This window comes from Rana temporaria, chromosome 13 (assembly GCF_905171775.1).
Source record: "Rana temporaria chromosome 13, aRanTem1.1, whole genome shotgun sequence".
NCBI classification, from domain to species: domain Eukaryota; kingdom Metazoa; phylum Chordata; class Amphibia; order Anura; family Ranidae; genus Rana; species Rana temporaria.
In genome coordinates, this window is record NC_053501.1 from 33112023 (window position 1) to 33126930 (window position 14908).

The 14908-nt window shown below is 45.5% G+C and overlaps 1 protein-coding gene across 4 annotated transcripts in view; it reads left to right on the forward strand.

Moving 5' to 3' along the window:
* Positions 1–14908, forward strand: part of PPP2R5E (protein phosphatase 2 regulatory subunit B'epsilon) — a 133959-nt gene that overhangs the window by 8275 nt on the left and 110776 nt on the right. The window contains exon 1 of one of the 4 annotated variants that reach the window (XM_040332346.1): positions 9548–9657. The exons of the other annotated variants lie outside the window; for them this stretch is intronic. The gene's annotated coding sequence lies outside the window, so the exon portion shown is untranslated. Of the gene's footprint in view, positions 1–9547; positions 9658–14908 lie in introns of those variants that run through there. 4 annotated transcript variants of the gene reach the window in all.

Below are 14908 nucleotides of genomic sequence, written 5' to 3' on the forward strand. Positions count from 1 at the left end.
CCACCAAAAGAAAGCAATTTGTGGGGAAACAAATTACGTTTATCATATCTGGGTACAGCGTTGCACGACCACACAATTGTCAGTTAAAAAAAAATCTAATACAAAATAATAAATCTGCATATTTCTTTTAACCGCTTGTCAACCGCCCGCCGCCAAAAGATGGCGGGAGGAAGGCCCTGTTGTTCTGGGCGGACGTCATATGATGTTGCGTCACTGGGGACCCAATGTGCGTGCGGCCGCCGGGCACCCACGATTGCCCAGTACCTGAGCAGGACAGTGGATGTGTGTGTGTGTGTGTGTGTGTGTGTGTGTGTAAACACATAGATCCATGTCCTCTCAGGGAGACAATAGGGACAACCATCGGTCAACTCCCCCCCCCCCCCCCCCCCCCCAGTCACTCCCCTCTCCCCACCACAGTAAGAATCACTCCCTAGGGAATACATTAACCCCTTGATCGCCCCCTTCCCTGCCAGTCACATTTATACAGTAATCAAAGCATTTTTATAGCAGTGATCGCTGTATAAATGTGAATGGTCCCAAAAAAGTGTCCGATGTGTCCGCCGCAGTATCGCAGTCATGATAAAAATCGCTGATCGCCGCCATTACTAGTAATAAAAATGCTATTAATCTATCCCCTATTTTGTAGACTCTATTACTTTTACGTTTGTTTTTTTTTTTTTTTACCAAAAATATGTAGAAGAATACGTATCGGCCTAAACTGAGGAAAAAAAATGTTTAAAAAATAAATAAAAATGGATATTTATTTATAGCAAAAAGTAAAAAATATTGTTTTTTTTTTTTTTAAACTTTTTTTCAAACTTGTCCCTCCTTTTTGTTTATAGCGCAAGAAATAAAAAACGCAAAGGTGTTCAAATACCGCCAAAAGAAAGCTCTATTTGTGGGGAAAAAATGATAAATTTCATTTGGGTACAGTGTTGCATGACCGCGTAATTGTCATTCAAAGTGTGACCGCGCTGAAAATTTGTCTGGGCAGGAAGGGAGTGAAGGTGTCCTGTAGTGGTTAAACCCAATATAAATAAATACAAAATAATAAATATGTTGCATAAAAAGAACATCAATAAATGATATCCACATTACAAATCAAGCTTATGTGCATAAAATACTTGGGATCAGCCAAAAAAAAAAAGTTAATGTAGGATATAAAATATATATATGTGTATTAAAAAAAAAAAAATATATATATATATATATATATATATATATATATATATATATATATATATACCTCCCCTCCCTTTTTTAATGTTTTGCACATGATCTTCTTGTAAACAGATTTCATTATAGTTATGTCATTTGTCCAGTGATGTGTGTTTCTCAATCTTTTTCCAGTCAAGACAGTCTGAAGGCACTCCATTGTAAAATGTAAAAACAAAACTAATAGTACATATCCCCGCAGAATCCACACACCAACGTTAGAGGTCATGTACAATGCTGTGAAAAGGTATATGCCCCCTTTCTGATTTTTATTTGTCACACTTAAATGACTTGGATCCTCAAACTAATTTTATTATTACATAAAGATAACACGAGTAAATACAAAATTCAGTTTAGATGGTTTTATTTATTAAAGCGGGGGTTCACCCTATCAACGCAAAAAAAAATTTTTTTTTTCTTTTACCATAAAATCAGGCATTGTAGCGCGAGCTACAGTATGCCTGTCCCGATTTTTTTACCCCCGTACTCACCTTGTACTCGTACATCGAAGATACCGGGGAATGGGCGTGCCTATGGAGACGGAGGATGATTGACGGCCGGCTCTGGCGCGTCACGCTTCTCCGGAAATAGCCGAAATAGGCTTGGCTCTTCACGGTGCCTGCGCATAGCCTGTGCGCAGGCGCCGTGAAGAGCCGAGACCTACTCCGGCTGTCTTCGGGGAGAGTGACGTGCCAGGGCCGGCCGTCAATCATCCTCCCTCTCCATAGGCACGCCCATTCCCCGCGGGAGCCGAAATCTACAATGTACGATTACAAGGTGAGTCCGGGGTTAAAAAAATCGGGACAGGCATACTGTAGCTTGCGCTACAATGCCTGTCTCGATGGTAAAATCAAGTCAGTGAGGGTGAACTACCGCTTTAAGGCAAAAAAGCTGTCCAAACCTGACTGGCTTTATGTGAAAAAGTAATTGCCCCCTAAACCTAATAACTGGTTGTGCCACCCTTGGCGGCAACAACTGCAATAAAGCATTTGAGATAACTGGCAATGAGTATTTCACATTGCTGTGGAGCAATGTTGGCCCACTCTTCTTTGCAGAATTGTTTTAATTCAGCCACATTGGAGGGTTTTCCAGCATAAACAGCCTGTGTAAGGTCATGATACAGCATCTCAATTGGATTTAGGTCTGGGCTTTGACTAGGCCACTCCAAAACCTAACTTTTACTTTGTTTGAACTAGGGCTGCAACTAACGATTATTTTCATAATCGATTAGTTGGCCGATTACTGTTTCGATTAATCGATTAATCGGATAATAGCCTTAAAAAAAACAATTATTACATTTTTTATTTTTTTTAGGCCAATTTGTTGTTGGGCAGATTACAAAACGCAAATTGCCGCATAAACACATTACATTCCTTTCTGCAGCTTCTCCATTGAAGTATATTGAACCCAAAAAAAGCACCGTTTTGCGTTAAGTCCCTTTCCAAATACGCAGCAGCTGAAAATCATGGATGTGAACGTGTCCCATAGGAAAACGTGTAAATGAACTGTAGTGTGTTTCTTCAAAAAGCACCAGAAAACAGAGGTGTGAACCCAGGCCTGAGATGTTTAGTAACATAATGGGGTTAAAAAAAACAAAAATAAGTACAAAAAGAGCAAATAATCGCTACTGTAAGGGGTTCAATTTTTTACTGTGGGACAGTGAAAGTAATATTTACAGTAGCCATTTGCTTTTTTTGTACTATAAAGGGATAATTTTAGTTGTTTTAACCCCATTATGTTACTGGCCGATTATTCGATTATGAAAATTGTAATCGATTAATCGACAACTAATCGATTATGAAATTAATCGATTAGTTGTTTCGGCCCTAGTTTGAACCATTTGGAGGTGGACTTGCTGTTGTGTTTCGGATCATTGTCCTGCTGCATAACCCAAGTGCATTTGAGCTTGAGGTCACAAACTGATGGCCGGACATTCTCCTTTAGGGTTTTCTGGTAGAGCTTGGAATTTATGGTTCCATCAATTATGGTAAGTCATACAGATCCTGAAGCTGCAACACAGCCCCAGACCATCACGGTACCACCACCATGTCTGACTATTTAGTATGTTCTTGTTTCAAAATGCTGTGTTCGTTTTATGCCAGATGTAACGGGACACACACCTTCCAAAAAGTTAAATTATTGTCTTATCGGTCCACAGAATACTACCTAAAAGTCTTGGGGGGGGGGGGGGGGGGAAAAATAAAAATTTTTTTGGGTAAATGTGAGATGAGCCTTTGTGTTTTTTGGTTAGCAGTGGCTTTGGAACTCTCCCATGGATGCTATTTTTGCCCAGTCTCTTTCTTATTGTTGAATCATAAACACCGATCTTACCTGAGGAAAGTGAGGCCTGAAGTTCTTTAGATGATCTGGGTTCTTTTATGACCTCCTGGATGAGTTGTCGTCAGGCTCTTGGAGTACTTTTTGTAGGCCGGCCACTCCTGGGAAGGTTCACCACTGTTCCAAGTTATCTCCATTTGTGGATAATGGCTCTCCCCGTGGTTTACTGGGGTTCCAAAGCCTTAGTAACGCCTTGAAACCTTTCCTAGACCGATACCTGTACTAAAGCGATCCTCAGTGCTCAGAGGATGGTTGACATGCAGCTGGGAGGTGATAGGTTGCCTCCTCACCTCTTGTTTTATTCAAGAAAGCACAACCAGTTGTGAAGCGCCCTCGTTCACTTGATTGGGGTATATTTGGCAATGATGTGGAATTAAAGTCTGAGGTACATTACCTTAGCTTCAGTGATCTAAAGGCTGCAAAGTCTGTTGCTGGCATCTTCTCCCAGGAGAAACAAGGTGGGGGGGAGGCGCCTCTCTAAGTGCAGTATTAAAACGCTAACCGTTATTGGACAGGATTGAAAATGCTTACAAGATATAAGTGGGAGTCATGCTCATCATAAGTATGTAGTCCCGAAGGCTCCTCGCACGATCCGGATAGCTGGTGTGATGTTGTGCTGAATAGCACAGCTGTACATTCAGCAAAACCAGGAAGTAGTCGGCTCCATGCTGTTGGGCTTGAACCAGAAGTGGAAATGTCACTAGCAGGGGGTGGGAGGAAGGGGTCAGGACCGTTTCTGTGAAATGAAAGGCTACGTGCTCAGAGCTCACAGCTCCTCCTTCTGGCTGGTTCAAGCTCTGTCACGAGGGGGCACTTGCATCGGCTCCAGGGTCGCGTACAGTTACGTCAGTTCGCCCAGGGGAGCCAGTACATCTGCCGCGGCTGGTCGAGAAGGGGTTAACAGATCAAGCTGTCAAATGGTTGAGGCAAACATCCACTGTCGAATTTGCCACCTTTTCAGGGGGAGCAGATACCTGTCTAAGCCAGGTATTTTCTCCCACATCCGGGCATAGATAGCCGCAGTATCTGCTGATCGGGAGCCAGTCGGTTGCTGGTTTTCCAGCGTGCTTGATTGACAGAACCTGGCTGCCTTATACACGGGCCGAATGTCGAGCTTTTTATTTTTTATTTTTTTTCATTGAACCGTCCGATGTCACCTGACATTCCCCCCTGTGTATACTAGGCTGTACTGTCCCATTCACAGAACAAAATCAAGTTGGCTGAGGATTGCTCGGCCATTCACAGAAAAGTTGTTGTTTTTTTAAAATAAATAAAAGGCTTCCTCTGGCTGAGGTGTAGATGTGGGCAGATGAGGTTACAATCTTCACTTCAGCCAGTTTCTTCATATTCCTTCGTAAAATACATAACAACATCCTGTGAATGGCTGAGCAGCACTCTATTTTGTTCCAAGAACAGGACAGTGATTCCCTGTACAGCTGCAGAAACACAGAGCTCTGTAGTGTATATAGCTGATGCTACCTACAGTTTATACTGACGCTGGTCCTGTGTATTGGTGAAGGTAATTGTTTGGACCAGCTTGGTCAAAATGAATGACTTCAAGATGAAATGAAAGGCAACATTTATTTTTTATTTTTTATTAGAGATCATTCCCTCTGTTCTCAGCTGCATAAGAGCTGTGGGGGGGGGGGGGGGGGGTGGATATACAGCAGTACACTGATCTTCCCAGTGAAAGGCTGTCCAGGGGGGCATGTCAGGACTAGTCTGATCATTGAAGTTCCCAGCATAGCTTGAGAACTGTCCAGTGTGCTCTCCTGCTTAGTGTGGTCAGTATTTAATAGGAAAGCAGAGGGACTGGCAGGAACACCAGGGATTTCACACCAAAGGACGCAATACAAAGAGAGCAGGATACTTTCTCATACAAGTACATGGTACAGCAAGCACATACCAGGAATATGAAATTATGGGGTAACAAACACTTTAACACTGAGGCTCCATTCACATCTAGGCGGACGAAATCGCAGCGTTTTGTTGCCGCAAATCGCGGTACAAATAGCGGCGTTTTGTACCTTAATTTGCGGCGACAAAACACTGGTATTGTCCGCCTAGATGTGCCCCAGATTGACCCCCTCTATGGAGATGCTTCCCATCTCGTAGCCGAACGCCAAAAGACGCCTGAAAAAAAGGTCTGGGACCTTTTTTCAGGCAACAGGCGTTCGGCGTGGAGATGTGAACCATCTCCATAGAGGGAAATGTGTTTCCAGCCCTCTGGCGGCAGCGGCGTAGCGCTACAGGCGTAAAAACGCCTAGATGTGAATGGGGGCTTACAGGAGTGCGTACAATGGTCAGCTTATATTTATTTATGTAAAACATTTATCACAAAAGGAAAAATATATACAGTAAAACCTTGGTTTGAGAGTAACTTGGTTTAGGAGCGTTTTGCAAGACAAGCAAAATGGCGCGGGCACGTGGACTTGCAAACACGCCAGGGTTGTCGGGAAGAGGCCCTGTCCTCATCAACATGGGGGGTAGGTGCTTTGGGGCAGGGGGCCCCCTGTGGCCCCCCACCCCAAAGCACCTGTCCCCATGTTGAGGACAGGGCCTCTTCCCGACAACCCTGGCCATTGGTTGTCGGGGTCTACGGGAGGGGAGCTTATTGGAATCCGGGAGCCCCCTTTAATAAGGGGGCCCCCAGATGCCGGCCCCCACCCTGGGTGAATGAGTATGGGGGATGTGCAGGTCTTAACCTCCGTCTGGTTCTCTTCCGCCGGGGGGGGGGGCGCTTTCTTCTTTAGCTCTTTTACAGCGGCCCCCTCCCGGGCTGCTTCTTTGGCGGGGGATGTGTCGGTCTTCACCGCCGTCTGGTTCTCTTCCGCCGGGGGGGGGGCTGCTTTCTTCTTTAGCACTTTTACAGCGGCCCCGCTCCCGGGCTTCTTTTTCGACGTCTCCGGGGGGGATGTGTTGGTCTTCACCGCCGTCTGGTTCTCTTCTGCCGGGGGGGGCGCTTTCTTCTTTAGCTCTTTTACAGCGGCCCCCCTCCCGGGCTTCTCCTTCGATGTCTTTGGCGGGGGGTGCCCGGGCTTCTGCCGCCTTCTGCCTTCTTTTTCTCTTCTTCGATGTTGACACATCGCTTTCTCCCGCTGTAATGCCGTGTGCGTGGCTCGCACCGATTTATATAGGCCTCTTATGACATCACAGTCCCATCATGCTCTGGGTGCATGATGGGACTAGGTAGTGTCTGCGGTTACGTGTGATCAGCAGCAGTGCCAGCCATGAACTTGTACACATCTGACAGCCGCCACTTTTCGCCGACGTTGTGTGCATGCAGTGAGTAGCTACGGTAAATTCTACCGATTCTCACCAGTAGCTGCCCCTTTCATGCCACTATGTAATTCTAGACTTAAATATACCACTCCTTTAGAAGGATAGTTGCATCCTGATGGTACTTGTGTTTGTATTTAGGACTTGGCCCTATACGCTGATGTTATAAAACTGTGAAGGCTGCCTTTCTTTTTAGAACTCTTGTTTGTAGCCGGATACATTAATATTTAATTTCCAATAGAAACTAACACTGTAGTTAACAAAGGTTCATAGTTAACATTCATAAACTACCACGTTGCTTCCCCATAGTTGGGTGTCTGTAAACCAGCAATAGTGAATCTGTAGTTTTCTTGCTTTTTAAATTGTGTATAGCAGCATTTCTCAACTAGAGTTTTAGAACAAGTGTACTCAAATCTGTGGTCCTTCAGGTGTTGCAGAACTACATGTCCCATGAGGCAAGGCTCACAGTTACAAGCATGACTCTCAAATGTAGAGGCATGATGGAACTTCTAGTTCTGCTACAGCTGGAAGGCCACAGGTTGTATTGAGGGCCGTCTTTCCGCTGGCGGCCAGTGCGTTGAGGGCCGTCTTTCCGCTGGCGGCCAGTGCGTTGAGGGCCGTCTTTCCGCTGGCGGCCGGTGCGTTGAGGGCCGTCTTTCCGCTGGCGGCCAGTGCGTTGAGGGCCGTCTTTCCGCTGGCGGCCAGTGCGTTGAGGGCCGTCTTTCCGCTGGCGGCCAGTGCGTTGAGGGCCGTCTTTCCGCTGGCGGCCAGTGCGTTGAGGGCCGTCTTTCCGCTGGCGGCCAGTGCGTTGAGGGCCATCTTTCCGCTGGCAGCCAGTGTAAGGGGGCACTGCAATTTCATTATGTTTATTTTTTGGGCATCATTATCTTTTCATTTTTTTTACATTAACCATTCTTTCATGGAGAACAGCCCTGGCCGGTGTCGGATGCACAAAGTACTCAACATTCATTATTACATTTTTTCCTATGTATTAACTTGCTATTCATGCAAATTTGTTGTGAGCATTAGAGCAAGCATTTATTTGCAGGGGTTCCCTATAACCTGAAAGTGATTTCAAGTTTACCTCCGTGTTAAAAAGGTTTCAGAGAGGCTGGCATATAGTGTAATCATATGTCTGACTCTCTAATAAGCCAAGTAACTTTGCTTGCTCCATTCATTCATTACCGTATTTATTGCGGTATAACGCGCTCCAGCGTATACTGCGCACCCCCCCAATCCTGTGGAAATTTTTTTTTTTTTTTGTACTTTAGTTTTGGTGTCTTGCGCGGCGTCCATCGGCGGCCTCGTCGGGTGCGGCTTCGGGTGTCCTCTTCGTCGGGTCCGGGGTCCGTCTGCGGGCTTCGGGTGTCCTCTTCGTCGGGTCCGGGGTCCGTCTGCGGGCTTCGGGTGTCCTCTTCGTCGGGTCCGGCGTCCTTCTGCGGCGTCCTCCCCGCTCGTTTCCCGCGCCGAGTTTGAATACTGCGCCGACATATACAGAGCGCACTCGTGTATTGTCGGGCAGGCTCGGCAACACTCGCGCTCACGTCCTGTACGTCCAGGACGTGAGCGCGGAAGGAGCCGAGACTGGCCGACTATACCCTAGTGCAGTGTTTCTCAACTCCAGTCCTCGGGGCGCACCAACAGGTCTTGTTTTCAGGCTTTCCATTATTGTGCACAGGTGATTTTATCAGTTTCACTGCCTTAGTAATTACCACAGCAGTTTGATCTGAGGGAAATCCTGAAAACATGACCTGTTGGTGCGCCCCGAGGACTGGAGTTGAGAAACACTGCCCTAGTGTACTGCGCTCGGTATATGTCGGCGCAGTATTCAAAACTCGGCGCGGGTATCGGCGTATACCGCGCACCCACGATTTTGCCCAGGGCAAAAAAGTGCGCGGTATACACCGATAAATACGGTAATTTATTCATTCATTTATTTATAATATATTTGTGTGTGTGTGTGTGTGTGTGTGGTAAATGTGTGTGCAAATTGGATACTTCCACTTGTTGAGAAACTACAGGTCCCAGCATCCCTACCTTTTTTATAGCAGCGCATGTTCTCCCGGGTTGCAATTTGCCACGGATGCACATTAGTGTATTTACGTAAGACACTGGTAAGCATGCATATTCAAACACTTAACATTGATTGCATTGACCGTGTCCCTGTGTAAGGTGGACGTTCCATAGAATTTATATTTCCATTTAGTTGCACAGGTTATTTTGGGTTGGAGTTATTTGCTTGTTCTGCACTGTCAGTTTTTTTTCTTCCAACTAGATGTGAGCACATGATTCCTCCGGTAGGCTAGTCCTCCCGCATACTTCGCATAGATGTGTGGCAGGCATTTCAATCTGCCATTACAGGAAAATCATGTTTGTCTCCCTCTGTTTAGCATGAGCTATATGGGCTTGAATGAACTACTTGCACATGTTTATTTGTATGTTTTAGTGGTAGCTTGGGATAGTTGTGTGTTTTTTATATCTGTCGTGCTCACCAGGTAGGAATTGGTTAAGGAACCTTGATGCTAAGTGATTTAAAGAGGCCTTAATAATTGATAAGGGAGGTGATAGAAAGTGTTACTAAATATATACCAAGGAAGTGTGTGTACAAGCGTCACACAGGGATCCTGCCGTCTGGAGTGACGTACCAGCCCCCCCATTCTGTGCTATTCCTGTTTGTTGCGCTGCAGTGGGAGAAAGTTCCACTATTCCAAGATAAATAAACCTAGCAGAGATTTGCTGGGCTCCTTCTATTCTCGATGGAAACCTGGAGCAAGTTAATGATGTCCTTCCACATGATTAGTGGTCAGGATCCTGCGGACATGAGAGGTAATGATTAATAATCTTTGATTTAACTCCCGTTTTAGTTGTCGTCGTCAAAAATAATCAGTGCATCTACTTTTCAGAGGTTGCATGCTGGTAGATGTGTTTATTAGTATTTGGTTTAGTCGTTTGAAATGGCATTTGTTCTTTCACATATTAGAGTGAGGCTGTGTGTATAAACACAATGTGGCTTAGGTTATCAATGTATACTTGTACTGCAAGACCTACAAGGGCTGCCAACACCAACCTTTCTACATGAAAAGGCCAGCTGTTTGGCTGTCACGCTGCACTTATTCATTTGTAAGTCCTCTGAAACAAGTATGTAGATCAGGAATTGAACTCACTGGCTGAATGATTGTTCTGGTTAAGTGGCTCTAAAAAGAGATCGGTAGGTGAGTGGCATGGAGGGAAGAGGTTTTGCAGCGCTGGGCTTCAAATTTCTCGGGTTCGTGTTTTTCTTTAACCTACACATTGGCGAGATGTTGGATGTTGCTGTCTTCTGCTGTTGTAGCTTCAAATGATCACCAACACACAGGCAGTGTGCATCGTTCAGTGCTGAACTTAAAGCGGTAGTAAACCCACTGCCGTTTTTTTTTTTTCACACCTGAAAAGCAAAAGCCATAATGAGCTAGTATGCACTGCATACTAGCTCATTATGAAATACTTACCTTGGAACAAGGTCTGAGGAACTTACCCGGTCCATGCCGAGGGAGATGTCATCTTGCCTCGGCGTGTTTTCTGGGTATCGCCGTTCCAGCGCTGTGATTGGCCATAGCGGCGATGTCGCATGCGCACGGGAGACTTCATTCCGGCAAGGTTCGGTGGCTGCCGGGCCTTTAGCCGAGGATCTCCGCTGCAGTCAGCGGCGCATTGCGATAGGAATGTCTCCTAAACCTTACACCCTGCCGAGTTTCCCAGGAGTCTCTGGTCATTACTGTGCCTAAAAATCGCCCAGCATGCACCTCTCCCTGAAAACCAGGAAGAAAAAGGAACTGGGCTTCACATGCCCACACATACGATGGGTACGGCCACAACATGAGCTGGAGGATATAAGGCAATGTTCGCAATGATTTCTAGAATGATTGGGGAGCTATTAATGTTTTAGAGACTTTTTAATTTTAGCTTGTAAAAAAAAAAATATATTATGCCCGGAACCCCGCTTTAAGAACAAACCTACAGACCCTGTCTTGTTTGTAACCCAGGGAGGGACTGCCTGTAGTTGAGTCGCTTGGCCTTGTTTCCACAATTCTTCCATGAAGCCTACTTCTGGCCAGACTTCTCTGGGCAGTAAATGGGTGTACCTGGGTCCCACTGGTTTCCACCAGTTCTGTGCTGTTGGCACTGCTGGACATCAAAGCTAAGCGTGATGTGTCTTTCATCTGCTGCATTAGGTCTCCTTGGCTGACCACTGCGTCTGCAGTCCTGAACGTTGCCCGTTTCTTTGTGCTTCTTCAAAAGGGATTGACATCGGGAAGGTACAGAACGTACCAAGGAATAGTTTCCTGCTTGTGTGATTGGCTCTCTGCCTTTCTTAGATTCTACTTTGCTTCACATTTCAGTCATCCCCTGCAAGTGTTAGGAGTTTTAAGTGATCTGCTCTCTAAGGCTCATCCTCTTATAAATGCAGACACTTCTGCTTTTCTCATTACAACATTGAGGTTGCAGCATGTGCTTATAATTCAAATGGACCCCTCTATTTAGAGAAAGTTCATCTCTAGGAACAGATAATATGAATCTGTAAAATGCCAAAATCCTTGTAATGTAAATGGTTAATTTATTTTTATTTTTTTTTCCCCTTTAGGGAAGATGAGAAGTTGCACTTTTAGACAAGAGCTTATTAGTCAGGGCATTAACGTTTTGAGGAGATATTAAAGCAGCATTTATTTTTTTATGCATATTTACATGTACATTTTTTTAACCACTTTAGTACCAAGCACTTTTACCCCTTCCTGCCTAGGCCAATATTTAGCTTTCAGCGCTGCCACACTTTGAATGACAATTGTGCGGTCATGCTACACTGTACCCAAAAGGTTTAACCTTCTTTTCTTCTTCTTTTTTTTTTTTTAAACCTCTGAACTATAATACACCTTTTAAACAACTAAATACTTGTGCTAAAACGGAGCAGTCTGGGAAAGGGATTTGTATCCACTGATTGGCTGATAGACCATGCATGTTTCCCCTATTCCCATCCTCCTCCCCTCCCTGTGGTTATTTTTGGTGCCAGTACCAGAAAGGGGCTGACAGGCAATTATAAGAGGAGGGTCCCTCCACACCCGGGATTAACGCCAATGGGCCGTGCACGTGTCTATTTGCAGCAAGTGTTCCCCCTTTTCCGATCCACTTGGATCCAGCTGAGCAAACCACATAGGTTTCTAGGGGCCTTTGAGTAATAAGGAACCCCCCCCCCGTATTGGGAGCTTTGTTTGTTCCCGGGAGGGGCTGCACTCGAGGAGACACACCCTTAGCCCACTTACCACTGCTACCCTACTAAGGGACCCCTCTATCCGTAGACCAACGACTGAGAATCTATACACCATACAACTCTCTGGCCCCTGATGATGGTCTTCTGCTCACCCAGAGGACCAGAAACGCGTCGGGCATCCTCCACCGTCCCTTGGAGAGTGTTTTTTTAATTATGTTGTATCATACACTGTTGTGTTGTAAAAAAAAAAACATTCCTCTCTTTTTCGTTGACACTTGGTGCACTTTTCATCCCTGGTGTTCTCTATCTGCATACTATTTTACAAGTGTTTTTGTGTAGATATACTTTGACCATCAAGGTCCTCTGTCAACAAGCATCAACCGCTATCTTGTTTGGTCCATTTAATAAACCTTTTTGTACTTCTGAGTTTGGCCTCCAAAGTCCCATTCCTGGGGGTATTTCTCTGTACATGGATATAGCACATCATGTGTTCTCATTCTTTTATCCTGTAATTTATCTTTTTACCGTTCTTGTCTTGTGTTTTTAACAAATGCTCTGATGAAGTTAGGCGGGCTTTCTGAACCAGGGCTCTCCTATGAGAACACTAGAGCTTCCTTGACTGAGTAATGGTAAACTGATTTCCCACCTACACTGACTGCCACTGCAAGTGGGAAATATTCCACTAACTACCTAAGGGGTCACTTCCACACCTACTTACTAATGTAAGGGACACCACCTCCACCGCCGGACGGTAATTGCGGGCTCCAGGAACAGCCCAGATGGGCGGCTACAGGCTCCAGAGAAAGCCCTGCTGCGCGGCCACGAACAGGCTGGGAGAGCGGTGCGGGCTTCAGGAACAGCCTATAAAATTGTCATTTGACCCCCAGGTTGAGAACCACTGAGTAAGGCGATGGTGTTTCATCCCTAAAGTGAATGCTATGCACCTTATAGCCACAATGCACCTTGGCGCATCAAGTCTGCATGATGCTGCCTTTTTCGGTTCTCTGGGCCTGTGCTGAAATTAGATACTCATGGGCATATATCCTTAAAGCAAAGTTAAAGGGGTTGTAAAGGTTCATGTTTTTTTTACCTTAATGCATTCTGTGCATTAAGGTGAAAAAACATCAGAGGTTTGGTGGCCCCACCGAGACCCTGTTTACTTACCTGACCCCTCAAAAGTCCCATGCCGTGAACACATCCCAGCCAATGGGGAGGGAGAGGCTATTGTGAACATCGCTGGGTCAGAGTGGTAAGAAGTGCGGGGAGTCACTGCATGTAGAAGGTTTTTTACCTTCATGCACCAAAAAAAAGCCTTTAGAACCACTTTAAGGCGGGGTTCACACTGAAGCACGGAGCAGCTCGCAGCAGGGGTCCGGTGCGTCCCTGTTCGCTGTTTCAGGCTGAATTTGGACCTGAAACGGACCAGAAGATGCACAGGACTCCCCTGGACTTCGCTCCGGAGCCTCTCCATAGAGAGCCGGTCACAATCTCCTGACATGCGAATTGGACGCGGGGAAACCCACATCAAATTTGCAATAGTGTGAATCCAGCCTAAAGCTCAACTCCAGCGCCCTCCTTATTTCCTCTCACAATCTCCATTGCTTACATTTTTACGTACATATCTTTTTTTATTCTGCTATCTTTGGTCCGGTCACGACATTGTTTCAAGTGATGGCCAGGTCTTCAATGTTGCCAAGAACAGTTCCTTGATGCTTTGAGCCCACAGGTTGCGTGTTGTGGCGCATTTGAGCGGCAATTTAAATTGGTGGCATGACAAAGCGTTTTACCACAATGTGCATATGTGAACGAGCCCTTAAAATTCTGTCCAGATTAACCCCTAAATATTTGTATTGTTGAAACCTAATGGTGTGGTGATCGGTGCAAACTCCTGTTTTCTGGTCCGCATTGCTGCACACTGATTATTCTCTTCTGTGTCCTATCAGTGCAGGCCTCCGGTAGAGATGTAAGGCAGTGTTCCCAAACTTTGGAATGATTTTTTGTATAAATGATCGTTCATGAATCCTAACAAATTTTCTGCCTAGGGTCTTGTTAATTTAAAAAACACACTTGTAGAGGTGCCAAATATAGAACTGATGCTTCAGGTACAGGAAATGCACATTTGTATTGTATAGGAGTGCTTCTTTTACATGAACATGCAGAAAGGTTGCTTGTGAAAAATGGCTGAAAAAGTTCCAGCTCAGCAGCTCAATGTTATCGGGCCGTCTCCTGAGAAAAATCCATTCTAGGAGCAACATTTCTTAGGGCCTGTGGTGATGGGCAATGTGCTTTGGAAATCAGAGTTTCAAAGATCATTCATTGAGGTTGCAGTGGACATCTTTCCAACCTGCTTATGACCTATGTAGGAGGGAAGCAGTTTTAAAGCACACAAAAAAAACATTAAGACAGGCTCTTAAAGCTAATTGCACAATCTCCCTTAGATATCCCAACAACTATGTAGTGCATAAGACTGTCTGATTTAAAGGGACTGTTATTTTGCCAATTTGGGACCAAGTTGCGTTACATTTCTAAAGGGCCCCCTTTCCCCACCCCAGTCATTACCAGCTCCTGCCCCTGTGGCAGCTCTCCTATGTCTTCAAGACTGATGAAGGGACCATGGTCCTGCATTGGACGTGAGCACACTGAGGGAACAGTCCACTGCTAGAGCCCAGGGGACTGCTGTCTGACTGGGGAGCAGAGCATCAGGTAAGTATAACTCCTATTCACATCCCCTATACATAAATAAGCATTTAAACCCTTACTGTGTAGGGACAGACCCACTACAAGGAAGCATGCTCACTTTTCCCAGGAGTTGGGCTTGAAGGAAGAAGTCCTTTC